Source organism: Nerophis ophidion, linkage group LG05 (assembly GCF_033978795.1).
Source record: "Nerophis ophidion isolate RoL-2023_Sa linkage group LG05, RoL_Noph_v1.0, whole genome shotgun sequence".
Lineage (NCBI taxonomy): Eukaryota > Metazoa > Chordata > Actinopteri > Syngnathiformes > Syngnathidae > Nerophis > Nerophis ophidion.
In genome coordinates, this window is record NC_084615.1 from 71,556,116 (window position 1) to 71,570,375 (window position 14,260).

Consider the following 14,260-nt stretch of genomic DNA (forward strand, 5'->3'; position numbering starts at 1 on the left):
ATATATATATATATATATGTAGGTGTGGGAAAAATCACTAGACTACTTCATCTCTACAGAACTGTTTCATGAGGGGTTCCCTTAATCAGGAGATTTTTTTGCTCGATACCACGGTATCGAGCACTATTCTCTGAATAATCCAATCAAGACACACACATACATACACATACATACATACATACATACACATACATACATACATACATAATACATATATATATTAGGGGTGTGGGGAAAAAATGGATTTGAATATAAATCGCGATTCTCACGTTGTGCGATTCAGAATCGATTCTCATTTATAAAAAGTCCATCCATCCATCCATTTTCTTCCGCTTATTCCCTTTTGGGATCGCAGGGGGCGCTGGCGCCTATCTCAGCTACAATCGGGCGGAAGGCGGGGTACACCCTGCACAAGTCGCCACCTCATCACAGGGCCAACACAGATAGACAAACAACATTCACACTCACATTCACACACGAGGGCCAATTTAGTGGGGCGGCATAGCTCGGTTGGTAGAGTGGCCGTGCCAGCAACTTGAGGGTTGCAGGTTCGATTCCCACTTGTGCCATCCTAGTTACTGCCGTTGTGTCCTTGGGAAAGACACTTTACCCACCTGCTCCCAGTGCCACCCACACTGGTTTAAATGTAACTTAGATATTGAGTTTCACTATGTAAAGCGCTTTGAGTCACTTGAGAAAAAGCGCTATATAAATATAATTCACTTCACTAGTGTTGCCAATCAACCTATACCCAGGTGCATATCTTTGGAAGTGGGAGGAAGCCGGAGTACCCGGAGGGAACCCACGCATTCACGGGGAGAACATGCAAACTCCACACAGAAAGATCCTGAGCCAGGATTTGAACCCAGGACTGCAGGAACTTCGTATTGTGAGGCAGAAGCACTAACCCCTCTGCCACCATGAGTCAATTATTATATATACATATTTTTTTTATCAATCTAACAAAACAATACACAGCAATACCATAACAATGCAATCCAATTCCAAAGCCAAACCTGACCCAGCAACACTCAGAAATGCAATAAACAGAGCAATTGAGAGAAGACACAAACACGACACAGAACAAACCAAAAGTAGTGAAACAAAAATGAATATTATCAACAACAGTATCAATATTAGTTATAATTTCAGCATAGCAGTGATTAAAAATCCCTCATTGACATTATCATTAGACATTTATAAAAAATTAAAAAAGAACAATAGTGTCACAGTGGCTTACACTTGCATCGCATCTCATAAGCTGGACAACACACTGTGTCCAATGTTTTCACAAAGATAAAATGAGTCATATTTTTGGTTTGTTTAATAGTTAAAACAAATTTACATCATTGCTATCAGTTTATAAAAAAATTGTCCTTTACAATTATAAAACCTTTTTACAAAAATCTACTACTCTGCTTGCATGTCAGCAGACTGGGGTAGATCCTGCTGAAATCATATGTATTGAATGAATACAGAGTCGTTTTATATATGGAAAAAAAATAGGTTTTTGAATCCAGAATAGTGTTGAATTAAAAAATGTTTTATTTTGAATCGAATCGTGACCCCAAGAATCAATATTGAACCGAATCGTGGGAAACCCAAAGATCTGCAGCCCTATATATATATATATATATATATATATATATATATATATATATATATATATATATATATTAATTGCTTTTTTTTTTTTTTTTTTTTAATACTGTAATATTGCATTTATAGTGGTGTCAACTATTTTTTACAGTCAGATTTGGATTCATGGTGATTGATTACAGGTTATTGCTCACTTGCATATTTTGTAATCAACTTAGATGAAAGCCCGATATTTGAACACAAACTATTTTATCGCCAGAATGTCATCCAGGAATTTTTTCTAAATGTTTGACTTGAATTCACGTAATTTATTTCCTCAAAACCTGTTAACAGATTTATCTAAAGCCCAGTCAGGGAGTATTTTGAAGTGAAATTTACCAGAGAGCACATTAGTCTCCTTACTCATCTTTGCACTGACTTATGATCACTGACAGTATAACATGTAACCATGTAAAAGAGTTTGTGCGTGCAAAATAAATTGTGTGCATAATCTGCGTTTATACATGATTAATGCGATCTTTTTCTGCTATTAATCACATGAGTTAACTCATTGTTTTTGACAACCTGAAGCCTTTTTATGACCATCAAACTTGCCCCACTTTTGACAGGCGAATTGTGGTCAAAAAGTTGCTTTCTATCACAACTGTCAGACTCAAGGCCCAGTGGGCCAGATCTGGCTCGCGACATCATTTTATCTGGCCTGAAAACACCTGGTCAATTACATGTCAATAAAGTACTTAATATTTTCTCACTAAATGTAATTGAATTTTTTTTTGTGCTGCTTGAAATTGCATACCTTTTAAACTTTAATAGTATCCATTATTGGGCTTTATGTTTTATTGTTTTGTTTTTAATGTTTTATTTTGTTTTTAATGTTTTGTATTGTGTTTTTATCTGTGTAATGGATTTTAAGGAATGCAACAAAGATTGATGATTGCAACAAACATTACAGTATATTATCAAAATTTACAAACATGTTTTTTTTCTAAATAAAAATAAAACTTTTTTAGCTTACATCAAACTACCCATCAAATTAATAAAAATGACAATACATGTTACATTGTTATTTCCAGCATATTACTGTATATTAAAAAAACCACTGCTGTTTTTTGCGTTAAAATTCTATTGATGGAACTGCCAGTTTTTGACTGTAAAATCTACGGTTGATTTTAACGGTGTGCCACTGTAAATGGAAAGACGGTACATTTGTATTTATGTTAGAAAAACTGGCAGCTGTCAGTACTTAGACTTTGTTTTTCCGGATTGCAAAGGAAAGTTGCCACGAGCAAGAGGTGAATGTGAGTACATATTTATTTCTTATACTAACAAACTACAAAAAGGAAGCAAAAAAAAGGTGCGCACGAGGGCGGAAATACAACAAAAACTAGCACTATGGCATGACTATGGACAAAAAACAGAACTCAATAACTGTGACAAAAAAAGAAACCCAAAAAAACTTACGTGGCTTGGGAAGGAGGGAAACTATGGACAGTGTGGGTAACAGGCATGGCATGGCATGAAGGGAGTTGAGGTAAAGTCGCCAGGCTACCCACCTGGCAACTCCAGGTTTAAATAATGGACATGATTAGTTCAAACAGGTGTGAGACATGAGGACAGGGGCGTTACTTGAGGACAAGGTCAAAAATAGTGAGTTGCTATGGTAACAAAAACCAGGAAGTGCGAAAACAGGAACTGAATGTCCAAAAAACTAGATTGAATATGACCAAAACAAAACATGATCCCATAGACGTGAAAGCAGCAAAGTTGCCAGAATAAAAAAATAAGCTGTACTGTTTTTTCCATTAACAATATAATGTTGTAAAAAACAATTTAACAAAAAAAAATCTGGTAACTTTCCGTAAATCCCCCCTCAAAAAAGACAAAAAAACCAAACAGTGGTACTGTTTTTCCATTTACCGTAAAATGTAAAAAATAAAAACAATTTTTTTTAAAGTAACATGTTTGTAAATGTTAAGTTTTTACTGATACAGTCTACTTAGTGAAGTGAATTATATTTATATAGCGCTTTTCTCAAGTGACTCAAAGCGCTTTACATGGTGACACCCAATATCTAAGTTACATTTAAAGCAGTGTGGGTGGCACTGGGAGCAGGTGGGTAAAGTGTCCTGCCCAAGGACACAACAGCAGTAACTAGGATGGCACAAGCGGGAATCGAACCTGCAACCCTCAAGTTGCTGACACGGCTACTCTACCAACCGAGCTATGCCTACTTAAAACAATATAAAAAAATAATTAAATCCTGGGCCAATTTATACATTGTTCGCTGTCTCTGAAGGCAGCCAAAACTGCCAAGTGGCCCTCAATGAAAATGAGCTTGACATCTCTGCTTTAGATGTTCTGGGTTTTCATGACATTATGAAAAAAAACATTCTCCTTCCTCATGGACGTGATCTGCTTCTAACTAGATGAGCTTGCCCCATTTTTACTGCCTCAACCGCACAGAGTACACCTTTGCAAAGACAAAAAAAAAATGCCCATAGCTTGGTAGCTGTAAGTTTGATTGTTGTGGTCTTCTTCAGCAGATAGGCTGAACAAGCATGTTCAAATATTACTGCTAGAGTATGCTAGCATATGGTTATAACTAGGGTTGGGTTTCAAATTTGGTACATTTATAGATAGATAGATAGATAGATACATAGATAGAACTTTGATTCCTTCAGGAAAATTAAAATTCCAGCAGCAGTGTACAGAGTTGAGATCAATTTAAAAAAAAAGTAAAAACTAATTAATGGGGGTTTAAATGGAAACAAAATAGAGAAATATTACAATAAGAATAAAAAAATAAAAAGCAACAATGGGAATAAAAATAAGTAAAATAAGAATATAACAAGACAAAGTAGGCAGTAGTGACCATGTTATGAAAACGTATTGCACTGTTATTGTTTTGCATCCCCTGTCATCCTAGTATCAATCAATCAATGTTTACTTATACAGCCCTAAATCACTAGTGTCTCAAAGGGCTGCACAAACCACTACGACATCCTCGGTAGGCCCACACAAGGGCAAGGAAAAACTCACACCCAGTGGGACGTCGGTGACAATGATGACTATGAGAACCTTGGAGAGGAGGAAAGCAATGGCTGACGAGCGGGTCTAACATGATACTGTGAAAGTTCAATCCATAATGGATCCAACACAGTCGCAAGAGTCCAGTCCAAAGCGGATCCAACACAGCAGCGAGAGTCCCGTTCACAGCGGAGCCAGCAGGAAAACATCCCAAGCGGAGGCGGATCAGCAGCGCAGGTAGTACCCCCCGCCCTCCACCCCAGAGAGGAGTTGTACAGTCTAATGGCGTTTGGGACAAAGGAGTTTTTGAGTCTATTAGTCCTGCACTTGGGATGAAGCAGTCTAGCACTGAACAGGCTCCTCTGGCTACTGATAACACTATGCAGAGGGTGACTGGCATCATCCAGGATGCTCACTAGTTTGTCAACAGTCCTCTTCTCTGCCACCGTCACCAGTGAGTCCAGTTTCATTCCCATTGTAGAACCGGCCCGCTTGATCAGTTTTTCAAGTCTGGAGCTGTCCTTCTTAGATGTACTGCCCCCCCACCCCAGCACACTACCATGTAGAACAGAACACTGGCAACCACAGACTGGTAGTACATCCACAGGAGTTTTCTACAAATGTTGAAGGAGTGCAGTCTCCTGAGGAAGTACAGACTGCTCCGTCCTTTCTTGTACTGGTGGTCCGTGTTAACAGTCCAGTCCAGCTTATTGGTACTTGAATGAGTCCACGGTCTGTACCTCAACTCCCTTGATCACAATAGGTTGTGACCGTGGACTCGACCTCCCAAAGTCAATGACCAGCTCCTTGGTCTTTGACGGATTGAACTGCAAGGGGTTCGTGTGGCACCAGACAACAAAGTCCCTCACCAGGTTCCGAAACTCCTCCTCTCTGCCGTCCCTGATGCACCCGACGATGGCTGTGTCATCCGCGTACTTCTGGATGTGACACAGCTCTAAGTTGTAGCGGAAGTCAGGGTGAAGCGAAAAGGGGCCAGCACGGTTCCCTGCGGTGCTCCGGTGTTGCTGATCACGGTGTCAGACGTGATGTCCTTCAGTCTGACGTACTGTGGCCTGTCGGTGAGGTAGTTCGAAATCCAGGCAACCAGGCAGGGGTCCACTCGCATTTTGTAGAGCTTGTCCTGAAGGAGGCGGGGCTGGATGGTATTAAAGGCACTCGAGAAGTCCAGGAACAGGATCCTCACAGTGCCATTTCCTTTATCCAGGTGTGAGTGGGCTCCATGCAGCAGGTAAAGGATAGCATCCTCCACACCAACGCCTGCCTGGTACGCAAACTATAGGCACCAACTGAATCATTTCACTACTACCGGGTTGTGGAGAGGCGGGGTTGCTAGTCCGACAGCGACGCCGCAATCGAGATCAGGTGCGTGGATCGCGCACCTGTACACAATTAACGAATCTCCTCTCGCTGTATAAAAGGGCAGCAGCAGAGGACGGTGGGGAGGAACGAGAGGGAAGAGACGACAGGACAAGCAGCAGCGCACGCAACGCGGAAGAGAGCAAGGGCGAGAGACAGATGCGGACGACGTGGGAGGCTGAAAAGCTACATCGAGGAGCGAGTAGTGACAGCGGCAGAAGCTGAAAAGCAACACGCAATAGACTTTGCTTATTGAAAAATAAGTCTACACCTGTGCTTGGTGGTCCTGGGAACCCACGCGGCGGCATGAGACCATCACACGGGTAGTGAATCAAATCAAATGATGCTATATTTCAATATTTTGCTAATATTAAACTAAACACCGGCTCAAACACTTGGTGAGGAACAAAGCACTAGAGCAGCATTCGGAGCAGACTCTGCTAAACTGCCTATAGCTATTGTTACATATTTTTCGTGCACAGTAAGGCTCCACTTTTAAAAATTATAATTGGCTGAAGATGCTACTGCATTAGCAATTTTACATGCGGCAGCACGGCGGATGGAGGGGTTAGTGCATGTGCCTCACAATACAAAGGTCTTGGGTTCCATCTTGGGCTCGGGATCTTTGTGTGGAGTTTGCATGTTCTCCCCGTGAATGCGTGGGTTCCCTCCGGGTACTCCGGCTTCCTCCCACCTCCAAAGACATGCACCTGGGGATAGGTTGATTGGCAACACTAAATTGGCCCTAGTGTGTGAATGTGAAGTGAATTATATTTATATAGCGCTTTTTCTCTAGTGACTCAAAGCGCTTTACATAGTGAAACCCAATATCTAAGTTACATTCAAACCAGTGTGGGTGGCACTGGGAGCAGGTGGGTAAAGTGTCTTGCCCAAGGACACAACGGCAGTGACTAGGATGGCGGAAGCGGGAATCGAACCTGCAACCCTCAAGTTGCTGGCAAGGCCACTCTACCAACAGAGCTTAATGTTGTCTGTCTATCTGTGTTGGCCCTGTGATGAGGTGGCCACTCTTCCAGGGTGTACCCCGCCATCCGCCCGAATGCAGCTGAGATAGACTCCAGCACCCCCTGCCACCCCGAACGGGACAAGCGGTAGAAAATGGATGGATGGATGAATGAATGTGAACGTGAATGTTGTCTGTCTATCGGAGTTGGCCCTGCGATGAGATGGCTACTTATCCAGGGTGTACCCCAGCCTTCCTCCAGTGTACAGCTGAGATAGGCTCCAGCACCCCCCTCCGCAACCCCGCAAGGGACAAGCGGTAGAAAAATGGATGGATGGAATTTTGCATGGAGATTTCAACAGCTCCAAATTTTGCTATGAAAACCACAACTAAGATGCGAGTTACAATCAAACAGCTGGTGTGTAATAATCAGAGGTGGGTAGAGTAGCCAGAAATTGTACTCAAGTAAGAGTACAGTTACTTTAGAGATTTATTACTCAAGTAAAAGTAAGGAGTAGTCACCCAAATATTTACTTGAGTAAAAGTAAAAAGTATGTTGTGAAAAAACTACTCAAGTACTGAGTAACTGATGAGTAACCTGATTACGGCAGCAAATGCAAATCCATCCATTTTCTACCGCTTATTCCCTTTCGGGGTCGCGGGGGGCGCTGGCGCCTATCTCAGCTACAATCGGGCGGAAGGCGGGGTACAAAAACATAAAAATAGCAATGAGCAAATTCAGAGCCAGGAATATCTCTTAAGCAACTAAAACAATAATATATATTAAATAATGGTACATGAAAATAAAAAATAAAAATGGCACATTGAGCCACAATAACTTAACAGCACCATAGGCTCAGTAGGCATTCATTGATTTGATTGATTGATTAATTGAAACTTGTATTAGTAGATTGCACAGTACAGTACATATTCCGTACAATTGACCACTAAATGGTAACACCCCAATAAGTTTTTCATTGTTTATCAATTACTTAATAAATGACCAAGTCGAGGCGATCTACCTCATATATACATATACATACACACATATCATATATACACACACATATATATTATATATATATAAATATATATACATACATACATTTATATATACAGTATAAAATGCATATTTATTAATTTTGCCGTTTTTGTTGACATGTTAAAGGTGTTTTAATGAATATACATACTTTAACACATAGATTCCTATCTTTCATGAAGACAAGAATATTAATTGATGTATTACCTGATTCTGATGACTTGCATTGATTGGAATCAGACAGTATTGATGATAACATCCATGTCTTCAAATGGAAGGAAAAAAAAGTTCCTCTTTTCTGTCCAACACCACATGAAAGTCGTTGGTTTTTGGCATCTTATTTGTCCAGATTCCATATTCGTTTTCATACACTTTACAAGAAATACATTGGCGGCAAGCTCCGTAGCTTGCTAGCTTGTTTGCGCTGGCTTTCGGAGACTCTTATTTTGTTAGCGCAGGCGTGATGGAGCGGCGCTTTTATTGTGAAGACAGGAACAGTGCGATCAGTCTTTAGGCTTTTGACGGGAAGTACGGTTGAAATAAAAAGTGTCTTTTTTTCTTTACACTTCAATTGATTGATTAAAACTAGTATTAGTAGATTGCACAGTACAGTACATATTCCGTACAATTGACCACTAAATGGTAACACCCCAATAAGTTTTTCAATTTGTTTAAGTCAGGTCATGTGACCGCCTGGCTCTGTTTGATTGGTCCAACGTCACCAGTGACTGCATGTGATTGGTGAAAAGCAGGCATGCGTAGATTCTACTTTGAATCTCTGTCATAAACCAAAACAAACATTAATAGAGCGATAAAAAAAAAGTAGCGAGTAGCGAGCTGAATGTAGATAAATGGAACGGAGTAAAAGTAGCGTTTCTTCTCTATAAATATACTCAAGCAAAAGTAAAAGTATGTTGCATAAAAACTACTCGTAGAAGTACAATTTATCCCAAAAGTTACTCAAGTAAATGTAACGGAGTAAATGTAGCGCGTTACTACCCACCTCTGGTAATAAGTACAATACTCAGTCCAAAAACACCTTGTAGGTCTCAAAAGACAAGAGTGGCCCATTCAACTTAATGGCAAAGACTACTCTTTACGACTAGGCAACACACCAAAGCCTTTACACTACTGACTTCGAACGTCTCGCAATTGCAACTGAAACGAGCCTTTATGATGACTTCATGGGTAATGTTTCATGTTTTAGAGGGCTCTAATAATGTCGAATAAACATATTTAGGTCATAAACATTTTTTTTTTTTTTTGCTTTAGCTATGAAAATATTAGATTTATTGTTATTGATGCGTTTATCACAGTCAGGGCCGGAAACGGTTAGCAGCGATAAATGTCTCTAATAAAGTTTATCGCATCTTTTATTACAGAATACATATTTTTTGGGTATTATTCCCATTGATCTGCACTGCAAAAACGGAAATCTAAATAAAATTAAATATCTCAAATAAGGGTGAGATTTGCTTATTTTCGATCTGATAAGATCATTCTTCTCACTAAGCAGATTTTATGTTAGTGTTTTACTTGTTTTAAGTGTTTTGGTCCTAAATGATCTCAGTAAGATATTACAGCTTGTTGCTGATATTTGATGACCTATATTGAGTAAAACATGCTTGAAACTAGAATATCAACTGTTGCAAAGCTGTGTCAACACCCCCAAGTATAAAACTATTTTTTAAAGTAATTTCTCACTTCAAGCATGAACAAGAAACAATCATGATGCCGAGCGCATATCATTAAGTCAATATAATTGCACAGGTGTTTACTCAATTTAAGAATATTTTTTTAGCGCATTTAAGTCTCACCTTAAAACTCATCTGTATACTCTAGCCTTTAAATAGACCTCCTTTTTAGACCAGTTGATCTGCCGCTTCTTTTCTTTCTCCTATGTCCCCCCCTCCCTTGTGGAGGGGGTCCGGTCCGATGACCATGGATGAAGTACTGGCTGTCCAGAGTCGAGACCCGGGATGGACCGCTCGTCGGGACCCAGGATGGACCGCTCGCCTGTATCGGTTGGGGACATCTCTACGCTGCTGATCCGCCTCCGCTTGAGATGGTCTCCTGTGGACGGGACTCTCGCTGCTGTCTTGGATCCGCTTTGAACTGAACTCTGGCGGCTGTGTTGGAGCCACTATGGATTGAACTTTCACAGTATCATGTTAGACCCGCTCGACATCCATTGCTTTCGGTCCCCTGGAGGGGGGGGGGGGGGGGGGGGGTGTTGCCCACATCTGAGGTCCTCTCCAAAGTTTCTCATAGTCAGCATTGTCACTGGCGTCCCACTGAATGTGAATTCTCCCTGCCCACTGGGTGTGAGTTTTCCTTGCCCTTTTGTGGGTTCTTCCGAGGATGTTGTAGTCGTAATGATTTGTGCAGTCCTTTGAGACATTTGTGATTTGGGGCTATATAAATAAACATTGATTGATTGATATAACATATTGACCAAAAATGTCCCTTTTTTTCTACCAAGAAAAGTGCACTTATTAGTGAGAATATACTTATTTTAAGGTATTTTTGGGTTCATTGAGGTTAGCTAATTTTACTAGTTTTGGAAAGTCTTGACAAGCCCAATTTTCTTGTTCTATTGGCAGATAATTTTGCTTAGTTCAAGTAAAATACCCCTCATTTTTATATATTTTTTTTCTTGTTTTTGAACACTGACTTTTTGCAATGTGGTATAGGTAAGCATCAAATAAAAATCTAGACAAACTCCAATAGATTCAAAACTCTGCCGCCCTCCTGCTCACCCACACCCGCTTCCGGGAGCACATCACCCCGGTCTTTCAGAAACTCCACTGGCTCCCCGTTCCTCAACGGATCCACTTTGAAATCCTCCTCCTCACCCACAAAGCCATCCACATCCAGGCCCCCTGCTTAAAGTTAAAGGCCTACTGAAACCCACTACTACCGACCACGCGGTCTGATAGTTTATATATCAATGATTGTCAAGTTCTTCAGGTTTTTTCCCCAGCTGTGCCCAAACTTCAAAGGGCCAGTGGGACTCAAGAAGGACACAAAGGGACAACTCAATCCTCTTTCCTTGTGATTTATTGATGTTTGATTTGAAGCAATCAAATAAACTGGTTTATCGGTGTAAATGAATGGATGAAATGAATGAATAGTCGAATAGTCTGTAGTTAAATAGCAGAATAGTAGAATAGTTGATTAGTGGATAGTTGATTAGCTGAATTGTAGAATAGCCGTTTAGCCGAATAGGTTGATAACCTTAACCAAACAGAAAAAAGAACACAGTGTTTCTTAAACATACATCAAAATACATACTTTGCTTCCTTTTAAATCAGGGGTCGGGAACCTTTTTGGCTGAGAGAGCCATGAAAGCCAAATATTTCACAATGTATTTCCGTAAGAGCCATATAACATTTTTCAACACTGAATAAAACTAAATTCGTGCATTTTTAAGTATGACCAACATTTGTAGAGTATAATAAGTCTCTTATTCTTTTTAACCATCCATCCATTTTCTACCGCTTATTCCCTTTCGGGGTCACGGGGGGCGCTGGCGCCTATCTCAGCTACAATCGGGCGGAAGGCAGGGTACACCCTGGACAAGTCGCCACCTCATCGCAGGACCAACACAGATAGACAGACAACACTCACACTCACATTCACACACTAGGGCCAATTTAGTGTTGCCAATCAACCTATCCCCAGGTGCATGTCTTTGGAGGTGGGAGGAATCCGGAGTACCCGGAGGGAACCCACGCATTCACGGGGAGAACATGCAAACTCCACACAGAAAGATCCCGAGCCTGGATTTGAACCCAGGACTGCAGGACCTTCGTATTGTGCGGCAGACGCACTAACCCCTCTGCCACCGTGAAGCCCAATATGACAGCCTATATGACAATATGACAATATGAAGCCCAATGACTGCCTATGGCTCTAGAGCCATAGGCAGTCATCTGGCTCTAGAGCCATAGGCAGTCATCTGGCTCTAGAGCCATAGGCAGTCATCTGGCTCTAGAGCCATAGGCAGTCATCTGGCTCTAGAGCCATAGGTTCCCTACCCCTGGTTTAAGCATTAGACACATTTTTACCTGCACTCTGCCTCCCGCTGTTTCCCGCATCTACAAAGCATTTAGCAACCGACTGCCACCTACTTATATGGAAGAGTATTACACGGTTACTTGGCACAGCTCAGTTGGTAGAATGGCCGTGCTAGTAACCTGAGGGTTCCAGGTTCGATTCCCGCTTCCGCCATCGTAGTCACTGCCGTTGTGTCCTTGGGCAAGACTCTTTACCCACCTGACCCCAGTGCCACCCACACTGGTTTAAATGTAACTTAGATATTGGGTTTCACTATGTAAAGCGCTTTGAGTCACTAGAGAAAAGCGCTATATAAATATAATTATCTGACAGCCATATGTAGTCATCAAAAGAGCCACATCTGGCTCTAGAGCCATAGGCTCCCTACCCCTGTTTTAAATCAATCCAACCAAAATTAATTTCTACTGATAGGGACTAGGATTAAGAATAAACTTAAACATTTCCAATAAAATGAATGAAATTAAATTTAAACAATCCAAGAATAAACTTAAACCTCACTGATAATGTTTTAAATGCATTTTGTCAATTTAAAACATTTTTGTAAACATCAGTGAAATTATCTCCTTTAAACATTTTCCCCAGTGAAATTATTTTCTTTAAACATTCCCCTCAGTCCAAACAAGCACTTCTTTCCTTTGGTTTTCTCACCAGTTGCGTCTTCAGAGTCCACACAGGTGCTGTCTTCCTTTCTCTTAGCAGCATGTCAAAAAGGGGTGACTGAAAGAAACTCAAACATTTTTGAGCATGTGCTCTGAGCAGGTGAACAGGTGAACTCAATCAAGCCAATCTGGTGGAAGCAGGTGGAGATGTTCAGCCCTCAGCTCTCACTGTTGCCCCTTCAGGCCTGGAGTGTGCTCTGCAAATCAGTGCTGTTTTTTCTGCTCTGTCTTTGACTTGACAATGATGAAATATTAACATTGCAACACATGCCAATACGACCTTTTTAGTTTACAAAATTGCAATTTTAAATTTCCCGCGAGTTTCTTGTTGAAAACGTCGCAGGAATGATGACGCGTACGCGTGACGTCACGGACTGTAAGGAACTATTAGCGCTGCACCAAACACGGCTAAAAGTCGTCTCTGTTTAGTGAAGTGAATTGTGAAGTGAATTATATTTATATAGCGCTTTTTCTCTAGTGACTCAAAGTGCTTTACATAGTGAAACCCAATATCTAATTTTTACATTTAAACCAGTGTGGGTGGCACTGGGAGCAGGTGGGTAAAGTGCCTTGCCCAAGGACACAACGGCAGTGACTAGGATGACGGAAGCGTGAATGGAACCTGCAACCCTCAAGTTGCTGGCACGGCCGCTCTACCAACCGAGCTATACCGCCCCACATGTATGGCGTGATTACACAGTATTTTGGACATCTGTGCTGCTGAATCTTTTGCAATTTGTTCAATTAATAATGGAGACTATAAAGAACAATGCTGTTGGTGGAAAGCGGTGGATTGCAGCTGCCTTTAGCAACCAAGACACAGCCGGTGTTTCCTTGTTTGTTGTGAAGCGGAGCGGTCAAGCGAACATGTTTTTCTCTATATCAACCAGTATGTTTTTGGATGGGGAAATTGTGATATATATCTTACCGGAGACATCAATGGATTATTTGTTGTCCTGCAGCTGCTGTCATGTCAAAAAAGACAGCTGTGAGCTGGCTCCTCGGCTTCTCTCTAAGACACTGCGTGTTCACCGCAGCCATCCGACCTCGAGGTATGGCTTTACAATCTTTAAAATCTCACTAAAACACTATTAAAACAATAAGCAGATAAGGGATCTTCCAGAAATATCCTAGTAAATGTGTCTAAAAACATCTGAATCGCTCACAATGCAATCACCTTTTTTTTGTTTTTTACTTTATTTATTTATTTATATTGTTGTGCTTGTAGCGTGAAAGCAAGACAACTTTGAGTATCGTTGGCACACAAAAACGTGTGCGTCCTTTATTCTTTTAGAAGAAACCAGACTGAAACTTAAACACTCAAAATGGCGGGAACAACAAACCCCCACCTTTGGGAGAATCTCCTGACGGCCACTTAAAAGGGGCCGCGCCGAATTACCTGCAACGGAACAACCTTGTCATGTGCCTAATTGAACAGTACAGTGAAACAGAACAACATTGTCATGTGCACAATCGAACAGTACAGTGAATAATAACAATAAGGTCAAGCACTAG

At 41.1% G+C, this 14,260-nt stretch overlaps 1 protein-coding gene across 1 annotated transcript in view; it reads right to left on the reverse strand.

Annotated features, from left to right (window-relative positions):
• Positions 1–12,846, reverse strand: part of LOC133553570 (synaptopodin-2) — a 57,989-nt gene extending 45,143 nt beyond the window's left edge. Inside the window, exon 1 of the mRNA XM_061901924.1 lies at positions 12,735–12,846. The gene's annotated coding sequence lies outside the window, so the exon portion shown is untranslated. The remainder of the gene's footprint in view (positions 1–12,734) is intronic.
• Positions 12,847–14,260: the final 1,414 nt, after the last annotated feature.